This window comes from Protopterus annectens, chromosome 10.part0, assembly GCF_019279795.1.
Source record: "Protopterus annectens isolate FY-2018-M chromosome 10.part0, PAN1.0, whole genome shotgun sequence".
Classification (NCBI taxonomy): domain Eukaryota; kingdom Metazoa; phylum Chordata; order Ceratodontiformes; family Protopteridae; genus Protopterus; species Protopterus annectens.
Window position 1 is genome coordinate 69812412 of NC_056744.1, and position 27247 is coordinate 69839658.

Below are 27247 nucleotides of genomic sequence, written 5' to 3' on the forward strand. Positions count from 1 at the left end.
ATTATTGCCAAAAGGAGCCAAAGGAATAAAACATATAACAGTTGATAAGATCAAACATCTTAAATATAATCCAGCATTATATCATCAACAATCCAGAAGGTCAGCAGCAAGGTTATAACATCTATCACATTCCCAAATTATTTACATATATACAAGAAGAAGAATGTACAGAAGGAGAGAAGGTGCAAGGTCGATAGTATTAACACATTCAATGACATATAGATAATAGGAGGCCCTTTACCAGGGTTCTTTATCTAGGGCTAATAAACAAATAGGAAAACCAGGTAAAACAGACATATTACTTCTGTGGAAGCAACTGTTTAAAACTAGATTTTGTGTAAGGAGCCTATGACCTAATTAATGCCAATAACAGTTAACAGTACCATTCAAGGAACCACCAGAGTGGTCAGAATTCTCTTGACTAAATTAGTCTTGGATTGTATGAGTCAGTCCCAATGGGCTAAGAAATTTAGTGTACTTTATAAGGTGATATCAGAGTGCTGCCTTCAAGAGTCTTGCAGGGGTTTTCCAAAATGTGTTCTGCAGCTTCTCCAAAAAAATAACTGCCCGTAACAAAGTATGTTGTGCTTGTCAAGTGTGGTTACCTACATGATCCTCTCAGAAGGGTGCCAAAGTTTGTATTTGTTGTAATTTTAAAAACACAGTGAATCTATAACCCATGTTTTAGCTTCAAAGTTATTATACTTTGTGTTTGTAATGTCTTCAAGAGAACTAAGGGCAGTGTTTGTGTGTGCATGCACTGAAAGCAACATGATAAATTGAAATACATTATTTTGGCTATTTTCTTTCACTTTCATCAGAATCTATAATCAACTGGAGTTAGGATGAAGAGTAATGCTGTGTGTGAATCCTCAGGGCAGATGCACAATTACTGTTAAGCAATATTATTATATTCTTATATATATATATATATATATATATATATATATATATTATAAATATTATTATATAAATACTATTATATTATTATGTTATGTGGCTTACTTAGTTTCCATTATGTTAGTGAGCATAACTTCTGCTCAGGATGGTGGTGTGTAGTCCATATCCAGTTGTTATTACCAAAGTAAAAATAAACAAATATTTCAATAGGTTAAGGCAACAGTTCTGTTACTATATACAGAATGAGTCTTAAAGTCCATCACAAAAGGTAGCATGCTACCATGTAACTCAGAAATGAGATGTAGTGAAATCTCTGGTGACAGACTGACATACCTGAGTGTATCTTGTATCGAAGTATCTTATTAGAGTTCCCTGATTTTTTTTTTTTTATTATGAACTACAGTGGGTTAACTGACACAACAGCTTTGGTGTCACAGTATGATATTTATTAAATAAGATATCAAAGTCTTATATATTTTTACTGAACTTCAAAGTTTTTCTTCTGTAAAACAGTCTTCGTGCAGCATTGATTTTGTTTGGTTGATGGTAATATGCTCATATGTCTGCATCATTTTGTAGCTCAGTGTTTTAAACTTGCATTTTTTGAAAGTATGCCACAACTACTCTGGTAATGACAGGAGCTGTATGCTATTCAGTATGCAAAGTGCATGCTAATTATGTGTCCATATTTTTGGCCATGTGCACCTATTTTGGAAAATAGTTTGTACCTATTTTTGATGGCTTAATGTTGAGAGGTAAGATTAAATGACAGACACCATAAATATAGTAGTGATCCTTACCATATATGTATGCACAGCAAGGGATGGAAACACTGCTCACTTGGGGGCACTTTATTAATTTACTTTCAAAGTAAATAAATGTTTGTTTACTCAAAAAGTATACTTAATTAATTAAACAAGATCCATGGTGACCATGTAAATAGTGGCATAGCTTTCTGTTACATTTTAATAATTTATCAGGAAAGCAATAAGCCAAAATCTCATAATTATTAAATGGGACTGTCATTATGAAGGAGTAACATCAGTTCATGGTAACATGAGAAAATTATTATTATTTTTTTATCATGAAGGGCAACCAGGTATGAGCTGCAATCTGGCATTGAGGACTACAGTCACTAAATAAGGAATGGGGTTGGCAACTTGATGTGTGCCCAATTTTAAGTCTAAATTTAAGACTATATTCTCTGGCTAAGTAGCAAGCCCCTAACCTGACCTCTTTTTTTGATGTATGCCTAATAAAATATGTGGTCTTCTGGCAAATTGAAAACTGCAGTAATTAAATAAGGGATAGTTTGCTGGCTGTGGATGAAAGCAACTTACACACTTGTTCATTCATTTTAAAGTCTAACTTTAAGAATAATGTTCATTTTTGTGAAATTAGTGGAGAGTATTTACTCTCTAGTTACTATTTGTGAGAAATAAATTTAAAACAACCCCTGATTTTACACAATGTACCTGATTTTGTTGTTTTCTCAGTTTGAAGTCTAGCGTTACAAATTAAAAGGACTAGTGCACATTTGTAGGAAAGACCCATGGACAAGTTTAGAGTATTTACTCTCGGGGAAACTGTTTATGTAAAACAAATATGAAACTGTCCCTGTCATTGGGGTTTGCAATCCCTAAAATAATCAAACCAAACTGTGGATAAAAGCAAATTTCAAGTCTATCTTTACATGATTATATGCATGTCTAGTGACATAAAGGTCTCATTAAAAATCAAATTGTAACAACTGGCTAAGAGCTGAAACAGAGGAAGTAATACTCTTGATACAGAGTTAACCAATACAAGGTCATAATTTACCATAACCCCTTCTCTTTTAAAATAAGATTAATATCCCATTAAATTCACATTTACAACTGAGATATACCACCTTCCTAAACTTCCCAAATGGCAACTAATAGGAGCTAAGTGTTATCCTACCCCTATGGATAATCACTGGGTTGCTGATCCTAACCAGCGTATTAAGGTGTTCGAGATCATGGATGCCAAACAACTCACCATGAGAAAAAAGCTAATTGTTTAGCCAGTTTTCAAGAGCCATAAACCACTTAATAAATGTTGCCAGAAAGACAGTGTAAGAGATTTTGTTATACATATTACTGACACAGTCAGCAGGCAAAAACAAATCTGTTTTTTATTCTGCCATACTGGCAGGTTTAAATGCCTACAATGATACCTGATCATAACAACTGAAGCAGGGGGTGTATATAACATTTAAAATTGGGTCTGTCTTTTTCTGGATACTGGAACATAATCACTGCACACCATGTGGTGGTGCTACAAAAACAATAAACTACATAACAGAAAGAAAAATGCTACTAAACATGTAAGAAATATCAAAATTAAAAGAACAAAGCTAAATTAAATACAATACAGAAACTTAAGAACAATTAATTTAAGAACAACTTTATATTAACAACAAGCAAGATTAAAACATTTCAAATAATGGTTCTGCCTGGTTAATCTCCGCAGATACAGCACGGTTTACTAATCTGTAGAAATTTGGGAATGAGAGGTAACAGTGGGTAAGTGTAAAGAAGACGGGAGGGGCTAATCATGGACTACAGTATCTCTCTGTGACTCCGCTGATGGAGGGATCAGGACAAAGAACCTGCTGCACTTGTTGATGATGGGAGAAGTAAAGAGGTCGCAGCTTGGTTGGTCCTACAACGGAAAATCCCCTCCACTACTTCGGCATTGAGAGACCACTTGTGAGGCATCAGAATTGACCTGCTTAGTCTGTCTGCAATCATGCTGGCTTTCTCTAGAATGTGCACTGCTATTAGAAAGTAACCAGAAGAGATCACCCACTGTCACACTCTCCCTGATTCTCAGCAAAGTGGGTAAGACTTGGTTTCTCCCTGTTTGTTGATATACCAGACCACTGACATACTGTCTGTCTGAATAGCAATTGTTCTGGAGGGGAGAACATTTTGAAAGGCCTGCAATGTTAGGGGGACAGATCCCATTTCCAGGACATTGATATACTTCTTGGCCTCTTCAGAGGACCATGTACCTTGGACTGTCCTTCCCATTTAGTGCCCCTCCCAGCCCGGAGTTACCCTGGCTGTATGCAGGGGAAAAACCAAGGGACATCCTTTGGCGAGATCATTCAAATGAATCCACCAAAGAAGATATCTTTTGCATGCTTGTGTGACCTTAACTGGAGCAGTTAAAGGATGCTGAAGAATCGACCACTAGATTGACAGTGTCCATTGAAGAAATTGTGCATGAAACCTAGCTAGAGGAAAGAGGGTGACAGCAGCTGCCATGGATCCTAGGGCTTGTAAAATTAGTCATACTGGAAGAGAAGAATGTTGCATTACCTTCCTGACCTGGGATCTGAGTGTCTGGATTTGAGCAGGAGGAAGACAGACTATCTGATTTTGTCCAGACAAGCACCTATGAAATCCAAACTCTGCACAGGTGTGAGTTGTGATTTCTTGTAAATGACTGGGATGCCTAGATGGAGACACGACTGGTGCAAGTATTACTTTGCCTGCAGACGTAGATGCCTGGTTGGGGCAGTTAGCAGCCAGTCATCTAGGTATGGAAACACTTGGAATCCCAGCAATCTCAAGTGAGCTGCTACCACCACCATGCATTTGGAGAACACTCTGAGGGCTTTGGTGAGACCAAAGGGCAGTGCTCTGAACTGGTAATGACAGACTCCCATCCAGAAGTGCAGATATCTTCTGGAGCACAAGTTCATTTTGATGTGATAGCACGCATCTTGAAGATCTATATAGCACATCCAATCATCCTTTCGCAGAAGTAGCAGAATGGGCTGAACTGTGACCATCCAGAACCTTGAATATTGAATTAACTAGTTTAGTTTGCTGAGATCCACAATGGGTCTCAAGTCTCCTGTCTTCTTTGAAACTAAGAAGAATCATGAATAGGGTCTGGATCCTGACTGGTCCAGGAGACATTCTGGATGACTTTTTTTTCCAGCGGCTTTTCTATCTCTAATTCTGCTGCCTCCCTCTGATTGGGTGGAACAATGAGGATTATATTCATTCTTGTAGGGGGAATTTGGGAAAATGGTATGTCATAACCTCTGGATATTAATTTTCTGCACCCATGAATCTTTTGTTATGGACAGTCGTGCTTTTTGGTGCAGAAACAAATGCTCCACAACTGCCTCCAAAGTGTAGCAGTCAGGCCCCCTTTCACAAGTGCTGGCAGGTCTTGTCCTGGGAGGAGTTCCAAAAGCCTTGGTACTGAGGGCCATGTCTCCTGGTGGGGCGGCATATACTGTTAGTTCTCGGAGGAGCAGTGGGGGGGGGCTCAATCTCCAGGTGAGTCTTGAAAAGGACCCTAAGATTTATGGAACCACATTTTTCTACCTTCCCACTGATGCCTAGAGAACGGTCATTGAGAGGTAGGAAAACATTTGCCTATGGCAGACAGGGTCTTTCTCTCTTAGTCAAATCTGGAGAATGTGTCCTTTATTTTGGGGCCAAATAAAGAAAAAACATCTAAGGGAGCACTAATGAATGAAAGCTTAAATGGCTCCACAAAATCACAGAATTGCACCCAGGCATGTCTCCTAATGGTTATGCCTGAACCCACCACCTGTAAGCTACTTTCTGCTGCATGGAGATCAATCTCATGGATACATTAGAAATCAAATACAGGGTGGCCAATTGCAAGGACACTCTATTTTGATCCTCAGCAGACATGGACCCATGAAGAGATTTGGAAAGTTCTTTAGTCAAATCTCTATAATCTTGTAAAATGTGCCAAGTAATTCAGTGAGCATAGGTCGTTGAAGTGTACACATACTTAACAAATCTGTCCAAGACCCTGGACTCCCTGTTAGGGGGATGGACAGAAGAGCTCTGTTCTGCAAGCTCTTTTTTGGTTGCTGCTGCCACAACCATAGCATCAACTAGGACCCCCTTGCTCTAGTAAACCCTGTCCTTGGGAGGAGCTAAAATTTTGTCTGAAGGTTTTGGCTCCACAGTATCCATTTCCTTCCACATCTAGTGAGAAATAAAAACTGAGTTCATCAGCCAAGGAGTTACCCAAGAAGTAGCTGGGCCAGACCCAAAAGCCTCCAGGACCTTTCCCCATCATCAAAATCAGTGTCCTGAGTGACAGATTCTTGAGGGGAGTCTAGGTGTCTCCTTTTACAAGTCCTCTTCTGAGAGATCTCCACAGTGGGATGGTCTGGAGAAATATTGGAAGAGATAAGGATGTCCCGAGGGACTGAATGGAGACTTGAATGGGGTGACTGATCCCAGTGAAATGGCTGAACAAGGCTCAGAGCCAAGAACTGAAGGAGGTATAGTTGTCTGATCCAAGCAGGGCAGGGATGTCCTTTCCCTAGATAAAGAGAAGGCCCTTGCCACAACCTCAAAGGCAGAATAATTATACAACTTTGGCTCTTGCAACCCCATAAGTACGCCACCCGAAGAAGAGGTCAGGCCCATGCTGTCTAGCGAAGGGCAGAGATGGCTCCAATACTTTTGAAGTTGACCCTAGCCCCCCCCCCCAAAGATCTGTTGCTGACTTTTCAGCTCCGAGAGTCCTCTGGCTATGAAAAGCTCATGGCTGGGTAACTCAGGGAAGTTACCATAGTCAAAGAACAGACTGTCTTCGGATTTGATGAGGACACCCCAAGGTTTCTCAGATCTGACAGCTCTGAAAAAGTGGGCTAGATTGGAGAAGGAGAGACGATAGGTGAAGGAGACAAAGGTCAGCTCATGGTTCTGATGGGAGTCTTAGCTGGGAGTACCCCATCTGGATCTGAGCTCTGAGGAATTTTCTCATCATGCTATCCATGTCAGCCTCAGATAAACTTCTGGAAGACCTGAGAGAAGATGTGGAGGATGGAGGTCTTGAATGGCTGCAGGGGGATCCCTCCAAAAAGGATGAAGGGAGCCAATAAGTGACTGGATTCGGTAAGAGGGGAGGTTTACGAAGAAGGAGCTGAAGAGGGTATGTGATCCAGTGACCTCTTGTGAGATTCTTTATCTTTGGGAGAGGAGTCTGGCTTCCCCTTATCCAATTTCTTACAGGGGGTTTGAGCCTCAGCTATAGAAGCAGAAGGTGAAGAAGTAGAAAGAAGAAGGCTCTTCAATACCAGCTTGTTCCTCTTACCATTGAGAGCCCAAATGGACAGATGATAAGTCAGCAAGCAAAGGAGAGTAGTATTGCTGAAACTGAATTCACCCTCAAGTCTTGGGTGAGTACCTTCACGAGGTGGACTCTGTTTTTCACAAAGTCTCACCAAGACAACACTGATATATAGACTGTATTTTTTATACCAAACATCAAGGACAGAAGTAGATTAAAAAAGATAGCTGGGTGCACAAGGCCCAGGATGAAAAAGTGCCCAATCCTGGTAGACGTACTGGTTTGAGGACTAGAAAGAAATGACAGTGTAGAATCCTCACAATACAGAAACATTGCTACAATGGGGCCAGGCCAGGCCCAGGGACAGGATGGCCCCCTATTGTAGAAGAAAGTAGCAGTCCACAAATGACAAAAATTGATAGGCCAAAGTACAGCCATAAATATGATAGATTGGACTATTGCAGATAAAAAAGAAATTATGTATTGCTGCTATTATGCAAAAAGCCCATCATTTCCATATATAAGATATACAAAAAGATTAAGAGAAATTAGAGGAAAGAAAAATACTTCCGCAAGAAAAACTGTCAAAAGCCTCAAATAAAAAGTTGTGTTCATTAATACAACAGATCTGTGAAAAACATAAAGACCAAGAAACTTTGATCTGTTTGGAAAAAGAAGCATCGGAGGAAGTGAGAAAACAAACAACAAAACCTAGAGATTTTTGAAAAGTATAAAAAAGAAATATGAACATGGGAAAGAAAGAGAGGTTTAATATGGTGCTATATTTATGCAAAGTCAAAAGCCAAATTAATCAATACAGAAAAGCAGCCCCAAAGACATTCGAAGAGAAATATAGGCAAAGGCATCCAGATATGAAAAATTTTACAATAAAGAAAATATCACAAAGAGGGAATGTATAAAATAAGATTAGTAAAGTAAAAGTTACAAAATAGAAGTTGAAGTTATGGAATGCCTGCAAAGTGAAGGATTTGGTGTAGAAGGTCTAACACAGGTTACATCACAGCATGCATGATGGAACGAGTCCCCAGAGTAAGGAGAAACAGGAAGATCAGGAGACATATGAAAAAGAAATATGGACATGGGAAAGAAAAAGAGATTTAATATGGTGTAATATTTATGCAAAGGAGAAAGCAAAACTAATCAATACAAAAAGAGCAGCACCAAATATATTTGAAGAGAAATACAGGCAAAGGAATCTGGACATGGAAAACTTTACAATACAAAAAATAAGAAGACAAAGAGGAAAAAGAAAAGAAGATTATCAATAGAGAAGTTAAAGAAACAGAAACTGAGGTTATGGAGTACCTGTGAAGTGAAGGATTCAGTGCAGAAAATCTAACACAGAAAGCACCACAGCAGGATAGAGCAATAGACATCCACATTAAGGAGAAAACAGTGGAACGGTAAACAACCGGTCAGTTGTCATATGAAGATATTCTGGAGTCTTCCACAGGAAACCAGTATAAACATTCACTTGAATCTGGACAGCAATGGAAGGAACAGAAAGCTGTAGCAACTCTGGATCAGTCAATGTTGAGGAGTGACAGACCAGTGAGTTCTCATATGACACAGCAATAGATGACACAAGATGAAATTGAAGAGAATGTGTCACAGGAAGATGTTACAGAATGCCCGCAGAAAATGGAGAACAAAAAATGTGCCCTCAGTTTACAAGAAAATGAGCTAAGAGAAGAGTTGTTTGATTTAAGAGAGATAGATGTATTAAAATCAATGAAAGAAATGAACTAAAGAAGGTCAATAAAACCCAAAAAGTCAGAAGTTTGATAAAACAAATGAAAACAGTAATCAGGACTGTCAATAGAGATTCATGCGAAATAATAGAAGTATATAGGATATATTACTGTGCAGTTAAATTAATAACTGATGAATTTCTACCACAAGAACACAGGGTAGGAAGGGAAGAAATCAAATATCATCATGGAAGTATCGAATAGAGGAAAATTATAAAGCGGTTAAGACAAGAAGTGTAATTGTTAGAGGAGTACTGAAGAGGAAACAGATCAACAAAAATATTCAGAATGACAGACGTGATAAAAGCAATGAGAAATATTATAACGGATCAAGATCTGTCATGCACTATCGCAAATAATAAACTAAAAATATCAACACATGCAGAAAAACTTAGAAGATACACAGATAAATATAAAGGAAATGTACAAAATAAGCAATTTATTGATGATCCCAAAAAGATTTATAGAGAATTGGGAAACAAGGTAAAAGGAATTGAAAAACTACCCAAAAAAGAAGGAATAGATACATTTTGAAGAAGTATTTATGAAGATCCTGTGGAATACAACAAAGATGCTAAATGGAAACAAGAAGTAAAAGAAAGTATAAGAAGTTCAAAAGTACAGGATATGAAATGGGATGAAGTAACAGCCAGAGAGATTGAAACAAACTTAAAAAAAAAGTTTCTAATTGGAAAACACCAGGCTCAGATGTAGTACCTAACATCTGGTTAAAAGTATTAACATCTTTGCACAAAGATTTAGCAATGAGTAAGAACTATTTATATGCATACCATGAACAGACAAAAACCTGGCTAACGACAGGAAAAACAATGCTCCTACTTAAGAGTGAACCTGCAAGCGACCCTAAAAATTATAGACCAATAACTTGCCTTCCAACTACATTTAAACTATACACTGGAAATGAGGCCGACAGAGTTTATAGTAATTTAGAAAACTCAATCATGGCAACAGAACAAAAGGGCAATAAAAGATAGTCATATGGAACAAAGGATCATCTGTTGCTAAATAAAGTCATAATGGAGAAATGTAAAAAGGGGAAGAATCTAAGTATGGCATGGACTGACTACAAAAAAGCATTTGGTAGTATTCCACATTCATGGATAAAAGAGTGCTTAAAAATGCATAAGATACATCCTACACTGATCAACTATATTACAGTGACCATGAAACAGTGGCAGACCACTTTGCAATTTAGGCATGATAAAGGACAAATTATTATTCCAGGGATAAAAATCCAAAGGAGGATATTCCAGGGTGACTCCCTGTCACCTCTGCTATTCTGTCTTGCCCATAAGCTGTCTACGTAAGACCTTAGGCCATGGCTAAAATTTGGCTTCCAGAAAATGATGAAGTGTAAAGACTTCTCACCTTCTCTTTGACTATGATCTGAAATCACAACTGTGAGTAGTCAAAACTTTTTCAGATGATACAAGAATGTCATTTGGTCTTGGTAAGTGTGCAAAAGCAACCTTTAAAGCAGGAAAACTGAAGCACCAAGAAAACATCAGTTTGGGGCAAGAATGTGATATAAAAGAACTTGAGCAAGAGGGGTGTATAAATATTTGGGGACTGATGAAGGATCAACAATAAAACATGAATTATTTATTTATTTCTTTTACATTTGTTGACCGGGATAGTCTGACTGAGCAGAATTAGCCCATTTTCAGCGGAGGCCCAGGGAAAAAAGCTCCACATACAGTTACATAAAGTTTAAACATAAGCAAATAAGAAAAAATTAAACATAATCAGATAACAAAGCATAAGCAATTTAAAAAGGCATTAGCAAATCACAACAAAAAATGATTAATGCAACTATATACAATAAAAGTAAGTAAGGAAGCAGCATAAACAGAATCAATATAGTTTTGTCAAATGAACAAGAAATAAAAGATACTTAGTAATTTACTGTTGTTGTACATCAGGTTTATGGGAGGGAGGTGAGACATGAGTGTTTAAATAGTAGTGTGAGGAGGTTTAACAGCAGTGTAAAGAGGTTTCCTACATAGTGAGGACGTGAAGTCCAAGAGAGGAAGTGAAGGCTAGACAGAGCTAAGAAGTGAAAAAGAAGAGGAGGTCAATAAAGTAAACAACACAGAGGACAGTTAAAGGACTGTCTTGGGGTAGTAGGGAAGATTATGGGGGGAGAGTACAGTGACTTTTTAAGCATTCCTTGGTAGCTGCTTTGAATTTTTTGGGGTGATTGAGGGACCTGATTTCTAATGGCAGCCTGTTCCAAGAGATGGTAGGATGGTAGCTAAAGAGGATGGATCCCAGTTTGTAGAAGGTTTTGGTCTGAGCTACTAAGTGATCTAGTGGGAGAGTATTGAGAGATAAGAGTAGATAAGTTGGGGCAACAGGAAGGCTGGTATGGAATAGAGTGGATGATTTGAAGTTGAGAGAGAGAAAGAGCTGGTGAGGTAATTCTAGCCAGTTTAAGTGTTTCAATGAGAGACAAACGTGAATAAAACTTAGTAAAGAATATTTTAGAAGACTTAAATTAATCCTGAAAACAGCATTGACATCTAGGAACAAAATTCAAGCTATAAACCAGTTTGCTCTTCCTGTCCTAACTTATAGTTTTGAAGTGAATGATTGGCCCCAAAACATGCTGGATAGATTAGACAGGAAAACAAGAGGGATGTTTCATGCTCACCAAATGATTTATAAAAATTAGTGCAAACCAAGTTTATATGTCTCCTGTTACGAAGAGGTATGGGCCTCCTTGAAATTGATTACATGTATAGATCTGCAATTGTGGGACTGCAGACATATCTGCTGACCTCCCAGAACCCAAATGGAGTGAAAGTTTACAAATATGAGTAGAATAACTCTAAGATGACTTCCCTGCTTAGTCTAGCAGAACCATATCGATGTCAAGCAGGAATGGAAATCAAATCAGAAGTAGCTAAAAATCAGACAGCAAATGAATGTGCCAAAAAAACAAAGAAAGAGTATATGGTGAAGGATCAGATGAGAAGGCAAGAAATGTGGAAAATGCATATATACAGCTGCAAGTATAGAAAAATTCTGGAAGAACCTCATGTTGATCAGGTTCGAATGCAGGAATGTTTAAGGAGAGGGAAATTACAACCAAAAGATGAAAGGTTAATATTTGAGGCCCAAGATAGTGGGCTACGGACACGATTTACAAAGACCATTGAACATGTGGGAGAAACAGACAAATATAGGTTTTGTAAAACAGAATTGGAAACAGTCGCACACCTTGCTGCTGGTTGTGACATACTAATGGCAGAAAGACTATATACCAAAAGGCATAATAATTTGGCAAGACTGTTGTACTGGGGATTGTGTAACAATTATGGTACTGAAGTAGCTGAAAAATACTGGAAACATGAGTCACAAAGCATCATAGAAAATGGTGAAGTCTACATCACATGGGATTAGCCATTACCAACAGTTCAAAAGGCAGATGTGAGAAAATCAGGTATAGTGGTCTGTGAAAAGAAGATGAAAGTAGCATTGATCAATGAAATTGCTATAGCCACTCACTACAGTGTCTTGCGTACAAAGACACACAAAGTCATAAAATATCAGAATTTGTAGGCAAAAATCAGAGCAAGGTGGAAGAAAGATACCCAGACAGTTCCAACAGTAGTAGGAGCAACAGGTCTTATAAAAAAGAATCTATAATCGTATTTAGATACATTACCAATACATGTAACTCCATACGAATTGCAGGAGGAGTCATTAATGGGCACATTACAGGTGCTGTGAAGAGCTGACATCAAAGATCGAAACAATACTAATTTCATGAACATTAATCATACTTTGACTTAGGAATGGGGTCCATTCCCATCTTGGTATTAGAAACCCAAAAGACTTAGAGAAATTAAAAACGTGAGAGCCCTGGAACTGAATCCAGAGCAAATACAGCAATCCGCATCCAAATGTACAACTTCCAAATAATATTCATACTCCCTGTGGGCATCCAAGTTAGGCATGTTATATGCCCACAGGTGGTGGATTTTTTAAAACCAGTAGGCTTGTCAGCCATACTGGCCTAACTCAGCTAAAACAGAAAGTATACTAAAAAACTACTAATTTAAGTATATATATTTTTTAAAGAATAAAAAGAAAAGACAAATCCCAGCAATGGTACTACAAGAATTACTCCAACAAGTAGAGAGAATTTTTTTAAAATACAGAATTTTTTTAAATAGGACTGTACCACCAATGGTGCTACAGAGAAGTACTGAGAAATCTGTAGCAATCATAAAGAGGAAACATGAGAAATACTAAGAAGTAAACAAGGGAGGTAGGCATTAAAGTAGGACTGAAAGTTTTAAAACTAAACTCACTATTCCACAAGAAAAATGCCCAAAAGCTCAACAGCAAAAGGATCCACCTATGAAGCAGAAAAGGGGCAAATGTGATCTGAAGTATGTTAGGGTGGCAGGGCATTATGGTAATGGGAGGAGCTCAAGAGTTTTAGATCCAATGATCTGGTACAAGTGGCCAAGTCGGATCAGAGTCAGATCAGAGATCCATTAGTTGAGGAATGAATGAAAAGGACAACATCAGATCCAGTATTTTAGTTCCCATAAACAGGCCTTCAAATGCCACAAAATTGTAGCATGGTGTGATACCCCTGCACTGGCCCAGTAATCAAGGAGCCTCAATCCTTACCACTGGCAAAAGTGGGGAATGTGCACAATGGGAGGATGACAAGTACACACACGCAGTAAAGTGCAATTTCCCTTAAGAACACACAGAGAACACAGTCAGTCTGGGGTTGGTTTCTCCCTCTTTCTCCAGATCCCCAATAAGACTTCCCACTGGCACAGCTATAGGGTAAGATCTCAGCTGAGGGGTCAAGCCAAGACCTTCATTACCCTCTCTATCTAACCAGTGCTTCGTGTCCCTGCCCAAGTAGCTGACACACACACACTTTGAGATTTGACTGATATACAAATACACACACACACACACACACACACACACACACACACACACACACACACACATATCTGTGGAAGGCTGGCACAGGTTTACTAGCTATCCCCTCTTCGGCCAGGACTATAAGGCAGTTTCCCACTGCCACCAACTCTCTTATCAGCTGCTATAAGGCCCTTACAAAGGGTGTCCAATCCTACTGTGTAATGTTGTGATTATCCAAATGGTAGTTTTGACCAAGACATGCAAGGCTATTTAGGAGTGGCTTGTACAGTGTTGCCAAATACATATGCAAGTACGCTAAGAGGTTAAATATGTCTCACAAATATCAGCCACAAAGATAGGTTTAAATATATTTAATAATAAAAAATAAAAGAACAAGACAATACTCAGTCAATCAACACAGTAACTTCAGAGTTCAAAATCACATGAAATATTTAAAAACAACATTGCAGGACACTCAAATAAATGCAGAAAACATCTAAACTCATCTTTACTATATTTCTAACTATAAAAGAAATTACTGTACCATGGTTGCTTACTATTAGCAAGGCAAGTGCTGATGAGTGGATGTTTTCAGGCCAAAGACAAAATACAAAATGCATAGTCTCTCTCTGAGAAAGTTCTTAAATTAATAGCACATTTTACTTCTGGGTTAGCTTGGATGGCATCACTCTTTGTCACCTGAATTCAGTTCCCAGGCTAAACAGAAACTTAACAGAATTTTAACATCTCTGTGTTAAAAATACATATCTCTCAGATGTTTGCTCAGAACTGCGTACCTGCTAGGAAGTCATAAAGCAATAAAACACATTACATTTTAAACCTAGTAATTACTTTTCTCCAAGACAACAGAAAAAACTTCTAGCTCTAGACATTGTGTCTGCTACTGAACTGAAACTGAGAGATAACATCTTTTGTTTATGGCCCAGCTATTAAGTAACTTAACCTCAACTATTCTTAAGTTTTGCAGGTTAATCTTCTATGTTCTGGCAGTGTATGCAGTGTTTACATTCTTGAAGCTCAGTGCACAACATACAGTTCTGTATAAATCTTATCAATATTCACAAATAAGATAGGATTATTTACAAAATTCTAGATAGCTGGGCTGGCAGTGTCACACATGGTATAATTTGAAAAAAAAATTCATTAAACATCACCAAAGAAAATAATCAGCAGTCCCCTAAAAATGTTGTCAGGAATCTTGTAACACTAATAGATGATGGTCTGAAAGTTTGGCTAGAATACTAGTCAGGCTGTCAGAAAAGACTCTGGAAAAATGCACATTTCCTTATAGGTATACAAAGCAATAGTAGAGAAAGATTAACTTTAACAATTGGCTTAGTTACTGATATCACTCTAAGAGGGGTCCAATATATGTTGACTTGAGATGACATGGTCAACAGACAATGCTGCTTTATCAGGGATGGCCTGCACCTGTCCATTTGAGGCTTTTAGATATTGGCCAAAATGTAATCTATCCCAACAGTACCTTTTTTACAAAATGCCAACATAATAAACTGACTTAATTCTACTCAAGATAAACTAAAGGTGTTACTGTTTAATGCTAGGATTCTTAGCAAAAAGCTCCAGTCCTTGGAAGCGTTCTTCACCCTTGCAAGTGTTGACATCTGTGCACTTACTGACACTTGGTTTAAAGCTGGAAAAGGCAGCCTGTTAGTGCAAGGCTATAACTGCCTTAAATACATTTAGATCAGCTAGTCTACAAGAAGGGACAAGAGGTGGAGTCTATCAATCTGCATAAAAAGTAAGCACAAGTCATGACTTGTCAAACAATATGACATAATTGAGCTACTCAGTAGCCAACTACCTTAGGTGACGTCTAATACTATATCCTTGTTAGCTATATGTCCTTGTCTATGACCCAGGTTAACCATACCATGTATCTGAATGTAGTGGAGTCACTCACCATTCAGCCCATCATCATATTCATGGGTGATTTCAACTATACCACCATAAACTAGGATTCATACCCCACTGTTAACATGCATGCACAAAGATTCCTGGATTTTGCTAATACACACACCCTGGAACAGCTAGCCTTGCACACCTACTAGGGAGTACTCACAAACATGAAGGAATGCTGTTCCCCCATCCCAGGTGTAATGTCCTCACCAGTCAGATCAGAGCACAAAGTCGTCACCCTTGAAATAAATATAAATACCAAACTCCCAGAACCGTTAAGAACTTTTTCAAGGCTAATTACCAGCTTTTAATGGATGGCATAGCTAAATTCCAAGCTTCCCCCCAAAAACACAGAGAACCCTGTGGCCTATGCTGAAGCATTTACGGAAACCCTGTATAAACATGTACATTACTGAATAGAAGCAGCAGTACTAAACAGAAATAAATTTAGAACAAACTCCAAAAACAAGCCCTCTTGGTGGGCACTCAGTATAAATAGTTTGAACAACATAAGAAAGAAGATCCTGTCCAGATATCATAAGGTTTACACCCAACAGGCAAAAAACTTCCTCAGCAGTCTTAACAAGCAACTAAGGGGACAAATTAAGTATTCCAAAGCCAATGTTGAGTGCAAAAATAGCCCCCAGTCTAAGGATAACCACCGGGCACTTTTCAGTTATGTACGCAACCTTAAGGGGAATACCCAACAGTGTGCCAAACTAAAAGTAAATGGAATTACCTATGCTGAACTGAAGAACAGAGCAAATTTGATGGCTGATAAATTTGGCTGCAATTTCACCCACTATTACCCCCAGTTACCCCCAAGAAATACCCTCTACCATTTCTCACCAACTATCATTACATAACAGGTCTTCACTGCTTTCTCCAAAGTGAAAAAAAAAAACGCAATAATGGGTCCTGATAAGATCCCTGGATGCCTTCTAAACAGTTTGAAAAATGACTTGCCAGGCCCACTAGAATCTCTGTTCAACCACAGCATCTAGACAGGCTTCATCCTTGGGGAATGGAGCACCGCAACGATCATCCCTCTACATAAATGGGGACCATCAACAGACCCATAAGTTTGATTACTCTTATCTGTAAGGCCATGGGAAAAAAAATATTGTGGACCTGATAAACAAAGCCATAGGAAATCTTCAAACACTGCAGTCATTCCAGTTTGGTTTCAGGAAGGGCGGATCATGCTTACTAAACCTGATGGATTACTTCAAGAAGGTTACTACAGCCATGTATGATGGCAAAACAGTGCACCCTGCCTACCCTGGCAAAGGGATTTGACAAAATATCTCATTCTAGTATTATACAAACTCACAAATGTAGGCATAAATACCTACATCACCCGATGGATAGCCGAATGGCTCAAGAATAGGACATGACGTTAGGGTGGAGGAATCCACTTCCACCAAGAAGCTGTTACTAGTGGTATCCCACAGGGCTCAGTACTGGAACCTCTCCTGTTTGGAATATACTTCTCTGAAGTCAAAGTAAATGTACTGGGCCTTTGACTGACCAGATTTGCTGATGATTGCATGCTGTGTAACATCAGTAAATCCCCCAAAGATATAGATTTCTTTTAGGCGGGTCTGACACAGGCAAATATAACAGATTCCAGAGCCATGGCCTACAATTCAATGCAAAAAAGAATTGCATAACTTTACCTTTTGGGAAGATGACCATTCCTGCAAATTACAACAACAATGATAATACTCCCCTAACAGTAGACCCATTGGTAAGGGACTTGGGAACTCAGGTTGATAGTAACCTGAACTTTGGTCACCATGTATCCATGGTGGTGAGAAAATCTTTCTATGTGGCACAACTTAAGTAAGGGCATGACATCCAGATCTACAGAGATCATAATCCCACTGTACTAAGCCCTCATTAGACCAATAATCTAGTACAATGCACCCCTCAGCATGTACCTGACCAGGCATTTGTAACAGCTGGAATGACCACAGAGGTTCCTCACTAAAAGAATACAGGGTGCAAACAACATGTCCCATGTAGACCACTTGAAAACCCTGTCCCTGTACTACATCTCCTACATACTAATGAGAAACAGAGTATAAAGGATTAGTCTGAACAAGAACACTCATCCGTCTACCTGTTTAAGTGAATAAACTACTCAAAATGTCAACAAGGTTTCTTTACTCCTCCAACAGGGGGGTATCAGAGAGAGAGAGAGTCTCCTAGATCTGCTAGCTTAAGTGATTTTATCTTGACTAATCCTTTATACTCTGTTTCTTGTTAGTCCTGTCACCCTCTGGGTCATAGGAGGGAAAACCAGACTTCACTTGAGCCCTGTGGATTACATCTGCTTTCTACCTACTAATGAGGGGCAATCTATGCCTAACCTACAAGACATTCTCCGATCCAGCCCTTATGCATTTGCTACATGTTTGCAAAACAAACAGCATTAATCTAAGGATCTAAACCTCATCTGTGACATAAACAAAACATGTTGGATGGACATGAATGTGGCTCAGAGATTACCCCTTCTCTGGAACAGACTCCTCTGTCATGTGAAGCAGAGCTCTTCTCTAAGCCTGTTCAAATGCAATTTGGACCAACTGACAGGAAATTGCAAATTCACCCCTGGCTTGTAGCCTGTTTCCTTTATGGACAGGGGCAGCCTGTAGATGATGTAAGGCCCAGGCACATACAAAAGCCATTGTAACCTCCTATGATTCTTAGTAGTATTATGATCTAGCAGGAAACTAAAAAGAGGTGTGATAGATGGAGTAGCTGCATAAGAGAAACTTGCTTTGCCTCAGATCAGAAGCTATGGCTTTAAAAATACACTTATAGAGGCTATGCACTGCAACTTTAAATTTAGTTGTGAAGTAATGGCTGGAACACCATGACTTGAAGAAGAAAAGAAGTGATAAGAAGGTGAGAAACTGGGCAATACAAGAGGAAGAGCAAAAACAGTACAACAAAAAGATAGAGAGGTAGACAATACTTTTCTGCTCAATACGTGACCTAATTAAAAAGTGAGGTTGCATTTGTTAGAGAAAAAAAAAGATGTAACCCTGGCAAGGACATGGAATATGGTCAAAAGGGAAGTGGGAGTACAATATGATGTTGTCTGGGTACAAGAGTTAAAGAAGGTAAGTGATGTGGAAATGTAGTACTCTACACAAATGGGATGAAATATAAGGAATAAGGTGGGAACAGTGAGAGAGTATACTAGCATGAGGAAAGGAGGGAATGAGTAGAGATAGAGTTGTCAAACTAAGTGGATTTGCATTTTGCAATCAACATATAAGAGGTAAAAGGGGGGCTCTGGTGGATGGACACTGCCTACAGAATAGCATGTTCCATCAGTAAGAACAACAAGAACGGCAGAGAGTTCAGGCATGGAAAGATAAGAAAAAGTTTGTTGTGATGACAGGGGCTAAATCTTCTAGGAATGGATTGGGTGTTCTGAAATCTAGAGTAAAGATGGAGATTGAGGTTGTAAAATTAATAAGACCAAGATAAATTTGGGCAACATATCCAGGAGAATGTCACAAAAATCAGCCTAATGGCAAAAGTATTGATCAAAACAGAAGCCAGAGATAAACAGATTAGGGCAACTTCAGCAAACAGTGACCATACTGTAGGGGAGTTCAGTTTAGGGGGAGGTGGTTTAGATAATTAAAATATTGTTATGGGACTACAGAAAAACAAACCGCATAAAAATGGGGGCCTAGGCTGACCTCTGACTATGACCAAATGTCCCATGACCTATTAGGGGAGGATGATATGTGCTCACTTGTCCTTGAGAGGGGGAAGACTGCTAGGTCCACAGCACTGGCACCACTTAATGGAGGCTAACTATATTGCTTGCCTGTAAGAGGCCATATTAGCTCATGTTGCATCAAGAAAGGGCACCTCCCTGGTGAGTGGGGGAAAAAGGAGGTGTGTATACACAGACACACAGACAGACACACACACACACAGACACACACACACACACACACACACACACACACACACACACACACACACACACACACACACACACACACACACACAGACACACCTTCAACCAGACAGTTCTGGTGAGTCTGATAGCAATTCAAGAGCGGGGAAGAGTAGGCCTCTCTGCACTACCTGATCCCTACCACCTGACTCTCATCACTGAAAGAACAGAGGGACTGACAGGACTTCTCATGCATGAATGAATGAATGGGGTGTAGGGCTTTCATCTAGCTCAGAAATGCCTAGCTCCTGCCCCACTCCACCTCGTGGAGTGAGTACGCTGAATGGGTACAGGTAGTGGAACCATTAACAGGGGTTCTGCAGAGATAGGCGGGGATAAAAAAGCCTGGAGGGGACATGGCAGAGGAAATTCTAGGGGACTGGACAGCAATAAATGAGATAAATGAATGCTGGAAAAAAATCAGGAATGGTACATGGATAAAAGTGGAAAAAGAACAATGAAAATAATTAAAGACAAGAAACAAATGGAGCTTCTGAAGCTGAACATGAAAGTAAGTGAAATCTAAGATAAAGAAGGAAGCATACAAGATATGAAAGGAAGAGAAGTGAATAGCACCAGAACAAAAGCATGCAAAGAATGGTATAAAATAAGAGGAGGGGTACAATGGCAAACCGGAAATTCAGCTAGTAGACAGAATTAAGGAAAGTAAGAGTTTTTTAAGCTTACAACAGAAAGTAAAAGAATGGTTAAGTAAATAAAGGATGAGAAACATGAAAGAGAAAAGACAAAGGTTCTCAATGTGTCTTGAAATTCATCATCATAGCCAAAGAAAATGGAGGTAGTATGCTGGATACTAGGATGGTAACACTAAAAGCTTTTAGAATGGAAAAGGGAACTTACTACGATAACAGAGTATAACACACAAGCGCCACAAGGAATAATTGTCCCAAAACTACTTTTGCTTCTGGCCAGGATCTAAAAAGGGCAGTCATCTGAGCCCCCAGTTTAAATGTCTAACAAATAATAAAGAAAACAAATAAATGTTAGGAAATATGTCCACTGTTCTGCTGAAAATACTAATAATTTAAATGCAGTATGTCACTGGCCCTGGAGAGTTCCTTATGGACTGCACCAGAGCTTTGGTTATCCTAATTTACCAATTCATAGGAAAAAGCAAACCAGGGATTAACTAGCTTGTCATCCAGACTATCACATTAGAGCAAATAATGAAGAAAATAACCAGGAAGAGGTTATAAAGTTGGCCGCGGTGGTGCAGCAGTTAGAGTTGCCACCTCACAGCAAGAGGTTCTCCGGTTCGATCCTCGGCTGGGGTGCCTTCTGTGTGGAGTCTGCATGTCCTCCCTGTGGTCGCGTGGGTTTCCTCCGGGTGCTCCGGTTTCCTCCCACATCCCAAAGACATGCTGTAGGTGGATTGGACATTCTAAATTGGCCCTAGGTGTGAGTGTGCGCATGCGTGTGCCTTCTGTGGAAGGTTGGGTGCCGGGCTGGCAACTCGACACAGTAAAACTCCACTGCCAATCATGAGCGGACAGGTGATCCGCTGTGGTGACCCCTAACCGGGAAAAGCCAAAAGAAGAAGAAGAAGAAGTGGAAAATAGACTACAAGACACTAATCAATACAGGTTCAACATCAAAAGTTCCTGCCTGTCAAATATAAACAGCTCAGACTTTGATACACCACCACAAAGAAGGTTAAAGAGTAAGCTCCATATGCTGGAGGGAGAAAAACATTGGCTGTACTGATGGAAAAGGCTGAAGGAAGTATGCAGAAGGTAATGTGAAGGGGACTCCATTTTAAAAGAGACGCATGACCAGTGAACCATTACACGGAACAGTGGCGATACCAGTGCTGTTCAAAGATTTGTCTCAGACACAAAAACGGAGAAAGACAACTGGGTCAATTTATTTGCAAATGACTCAAATATAGGGCTTATAGTTTGTGAGGAAAGAGCAAGCCTGGAAAAGGATCTCAGAAGATTAACTAACTGCACAGAAAGGTGGCAGCTAAGATTTAATATGAATGATTGTAAGAGGCTGCAAGCATGGGTATAACAATAGAAATGAGTTCAAATCACAGACAGAAATTGACAAAGACAACTCGGTCAATAAATCAGAGATAATAGACAAATGTAGCAGGGTCAATAAATCAGACACAGCAATGTACAGTGAGAACAGAGCCAATAAATCAGAGACAATAATGGACAAAGAAAACAGGGTTAATAAACCAGAGACAAAAACAGACAAAAAGAACAGGGTCAATAAATCAAAGACAACAGTGGGCAAAGGGAACAGGGTTTATCTATATGCAGATGGCATAAACACAGGGGGAGTGGGTTGGGATGGACAAGCAAGCAACAGGAAAGTATTTGAGAAGATAAACTAAGTGGCAATACAAGGTTTCAGCAGAGGTTTAGTGTGAATAAATATAAGGTGCTGCACTGTATTATAATAACATGGAGCCAAGTATAAAGTATGACAGGCACCTCATGTAGAAACTGCAAACCAGCAAAATTTGATGGTATGGTAATGACCCCAATGAATCACAAGACACAGTGTGATCAAGGGGCAACAGACAACAGGAATATAGATGTTATCCTGCTACTTTACAGGATCGGGGGGGGGGGGGGCACACAAAGTAATATTTTGATAATGAAGTAGCTTTACTAGAGGTTACACAGGAGGGCAAACAGAGCATTGTGAAGGAAGGAAGGAGATAAACATTACTTAGAAAATACAGGTTAGATCAGACAATAGCCACTGAAAAATTAATCAGAAAGGAGGAACATCATGTGGACATAAGATCAACAGTCAGTATGAGAATAAAGACTGGAGAGGAACACAGTGGTTCACCAACAACAAAGGAAGGAGACTCATTTCAGTCCTGACCTAAGGAAGTATCATTTTATGCAGAGATTACCAGGACACATACTGAGAAATAAACTCACTGACTGAATTATATGACGTTTGAAGAAGAAACACAAGGCAACATATAGCGGAAGTTGCAGACAGATAGCTTCAAATAGTTGTCAGACTACAAAGACAGACACAGTCTCATTCTGCTTTATAATTCAGTGATATAATAATGTGTTGCTACCCTTCAGTCCACTAACAAGAAATAATACATTAAGAAGGGAGTGTGAACTGATGTTTAACTAAGTGCTGCCTTACTCACAATCCTGTCTGCAGTTTAGTCTACCTTGTCATGAAGATCTGTGCATTTTCATCACAGGGTTGTCAAAAGAAGTTACTTTCTGATCAGTAACTGGATTCTTCTCAGAGAAGGACTTGGCAAGGGAGACAGATCAAAATCACAAAGGTGGTTCTTCCAGGGTGAGCATCCCCATTGTAATTTAGTGAGGTTGACTCCTGTGATGCCCCCAAATGCAGTAAACTCAATTGCATAATTACAGTAGTAATTTGTCCTTAACACCATGTAAGGGGTTTCCTATCTGAAAGGGGGAATGTTTTAATGGAAAACTCGACACTTAACTGCCTAGAGGTCCTTTTTAGTCCAGAGACAGTGATACCAGCACAGAATGCTGGAAATCTTGGGTTTGAGTTCCAAACAATTTTCTTTTCTTTTTTTTACACTTTTTTGACCAAGTTAGTCTCACTAGGTCAATGGCCTCTTTTCAGGGGAGACTTGAGATGGTTCTCATACTGATTAGTGGTACTAAAAGTAGATAACTAATGTTATTCATGTAATTGTGTTGTGTGTAGACAGCACATACTAGTGTCTAAATTATTTCTATAAGTTTGTGCTGTTACTGGTGGATAGAATCACATTAGAGAACCACGACAGATTGCTGCTCGCTATATTTTTATCTGTGGCTGCATAACTGTCTGTGTTTTTGTTTTCTAATGTTCTTCCAATTGGCTCAGTATCTGCATATACTAAGTAGTGGTTCAGGACATTGTCCTGCATGTGGTAGCTATTTGCTCAGTGTGTTCTTTATAATCTTTATAATATATATTTACCATTTCAAAAGTGCTTACTCCTCTCTGTACTCTTCTTTTCTAGACCTAACGCCACTCTTAAGTATTCAACTGCGGTACCACCATTAACATTCTTATAAGAAAAGCGCAGTCCGGGTCTGAACTGTCTGCAAACAGCTACAGTTAACTTTGAGTATGTGTCTACCTGTTTGAGCCAATCTTCATTTTCCCCTGGAGAGCACTGTGCTTTGGCTGTAAGCATCCCCCACCACCACCACCACACACATCTTCCACTTTCTCTTATTCCCTTCTGTTAGCAAACAGTATCCATAACTGATCAATACTGTGTGTTTGTTAATTTAAACTATGACCACAGTAGCCTACTGATACAAGATTATCCTGTTTTTCCACCTGAGAAATTAAGAAAAGACTTACAGTTTCAGAGCAGTCCTTGGTCAATTGTGATTGTTTCTTAACACATACTTGTCTTGCTTTGTGATTGTTTCCAGCCCCTCATACAGGAATCTAACAGGGTCTCTACCCGCTTCGCTCCCCACCCTGCCCCCTATTCCCTCCCGCCCCCAGTAGTCCCACCTTTATTGCACTCAAACCCCTCCCATCTTTCCAATAGCCAACCACAGCGCTAACCCAACACTACCTCCTCCATATTCCCTCTACTATTACACCTCCTCAACTGACATGTACAAGCATACCTTTCCTTTGCTCACTGCATGCACTCTCCTTGCATATCTTACATCCTACCAAAGCTCCATCATTCCCCCACTCAACCACTACCACTGTACCACTACTCACACCACCACTCATGTCTCACCCATACTCAGCTCCCCTCCCACCAGCTCAAGAACCATCCCTATGCACCCTCCACATATTCTACCAACTATATCACTCAAACGTAAAGCATCCCTACAACTTAACATAGTAACCCTCCCACCATACCTATTACCCACAGAGCACAATCATAAAGTTTCCCTTATAAACAAACACATTCAAAAACTGAGAAAAATAATAATCTCATGCATATCAAAACTAGCCCTAAGTGGAGACATCCACCCCAACCCTGGCCCTACCATCTCCAACCCCAATACTCATAATCAGACTAGAAACCACAACTTCTCTCATATTACAGACAATAGAAAGCCAAGTGACTTCCTTCTACTAAGCCTAAATATTAGAAGTATATCCAACAAAGTCCATGAATTCCATGCCACCATAGACTTATACTCCCCAGATATAGTCATCCTGACAGAAACCTGGCTAAAACCTTACATTACAAGTGAGCAAATACTCCCTACAGGTTACGGCATACTAAGAGTAGACCGGCTACACAAAAAAGGAGGTGGTGTAGCTATAATATTTAAACATCTAAACATCCAGATCTTAAAATCTTCAGCTCCACAAACAGGCAATGAAGAAATAATATATACCAACCTCAAAATTAACCAAAACAAAACCATCAACATAATTGGATGCTACTTCCCACCTGGCCAAAACATCCCTCCACTAGAAAACCTCCTCAGCTGGTCTACCCACCATCTCCCCCAAGAAACTATCATCTTAGGTGATTTCATTAATGACTGGCAATCCTGTTCTGGCAACAATCCAACCCATCATGTACACCTTCATGGCTTCACCCAACTAGTCCAGTCACCAACAAGGATAAATAAAAACTCCAGCAAGCACACTACCCTGGATTGGATACTAGTCAGTAAGAACCCCCAGTCATATATAACAGGCTGCTTATCAGATAGCCTCAGTGATCAATCCCCAACATTCCTACTCAAAAAATACCTGTACCAAGCTAAACCTGTCATCTATCATCAAATACCTAAAAAAAATAAACTTTAACCCACTCACATTCATCTTATCCCTCAAAGAATGTAACTGGCATGCTCTAATGTACCTCAGTCTAGATGACGCAGTTGAATTTTTTAATACTACCTTCCTGAACATCCTTAATTACCATGCCCCCATAAGATTTTCCAGAACCAAAGCACAACCCTCCCCATGGCTACAGAAAACCACTAAGTCAGAAATGAAAAACAGGGATAAAGCCTGGGAGCACTGGTGCAAAACCAAAACCCCCGCAGCTAGACAGAAATTCCTAGAACTACGCAATAGAGTCAAAAAGCTAATAAAACGGGACAAATTCCAATACTACCAGTCTGCCCTAGACTCCTCACAACATAGCCCCAAACAATTCTGGTCCTCCATAAACTCCATCCTCCACCCAGGTAAAGTCAGTACTACTCCACCTAACATCCCTCACTCCTCAGAAAATATTGCTACCTCATTCAACACACACTTCACCCAAACCATACTATCACTAGTTAAACAACACCAACCCCCTCCCCTCCAACCCACACCTTCAACTAGTAATCTCCCCACTGCCTTCTCTTTTTCTCCTGTACCTACCTCCAACATAAAAAAACTCTTAACTAAACTTAAACCCACCAAATTAACAGCAGACAACCTCCCAAGTGAATACCTACAAATCGCAGCTGATACTCTGGCCTACCCAGTATCCATCTTGATTAACCGATCTCTGTCAGAAAGTTACGTTCCCACATTGTGGAAAGTCTCACATATAATTCCCCTCCACAAAGTTGGACCCTCTGCAGAACTAACCAATTACCGCCCCATAGCTATTCTCTCTCCACTCTCCAAAATACTGGAGAGATGCATACACTCTCAGGTCTCACACTACCTCCTTACTAACAACCTCCTTTCCAGTACTCAGCATGGTTTCCGACTAAACCACAGCACCACCACTGCCTTACTCTCCTTTACTAACACTATCCTTCAGCATAAAAACAATGGCTATCTCTACTCTGCTACTTTCCTAGACCTATCTAAAGCATTTGACATGGTCCCACACAAACAACTTATCTCTGTCCTCAATAACCTATCCTTCTCACAATCAGTCACCAACTGGTTTCAGAGTTACCTGTCTGACCGCCAACAATCCGTTGTATGGCAGAATGACATATCTCCCCAACTACCTGTCTCCATAGGGGTTCCCCAAGGATCCATCCTTGGACCCCTACTTTTCTCTGTTTACACCAATAATCTAGCCTCTGCCACCAAACATGGCACACTCATCTAATACGCAGATGACTCGACCATCATCTGCTCAGCCCAGTCCCTACCCAAACTGCAAAAAGTCACACAGGAAGCCTTTTCCTCTGTTGAAACATGGTTATCCGATGCCCAGTTAATACTCAACCCAAACAAAACTAAACTACTCATCTTCCAACCCACCAAACATACTCAAAACAACTCTCACTTTAACATCACAGCAAAAGACAACACCACTATATACCCAACTGAACACACCAAATTGCTAAGAGAGGAAATAGACAATAAACTAAAATTTGACATTCACATATCCATGACCATAAAAAAAGTCCACAAAAAACTAGGAGCATTATACAGAAATAAACAATTTCTCACCAAAACAGCAAAGATTTCAATAGCAAATTCCCACCTTATCTCCACCCTACTTTATGCCTCTCCAGTATATACCAACCTAAGGCAATGTGATCTAAACAAGCTAGAGACCTGCTACAACAAAATCGCCAAATTGCCACAGGGCATCCTACCATAGTCACCACTGTCTCTCACTTGCTGAACTGGGCTGGCTTGAACTCCCTCACCTCCTTCAGTGGTATCAACTCTCACTCGC

General features: G+C 39.7%; 1 protein-coding gene and 1 pseudogene across 3 annotated transcripts in view; one reads left to right on the forward strand and one right to left on the reverse strand.

Annotated features, from left to right (window-relative positions):
- The window catches only part of STX8 (syntaxin 8), a 2187953-nt gene that overhangs the window by 772416 nt on the left and 1388290 nt on the right, over positions 1-27247 (reverse strand). The window lies entirely within an intron of this gene.
- Positions 22886-23016, forward strand: LOC122814601 (annotated as a pseudogene).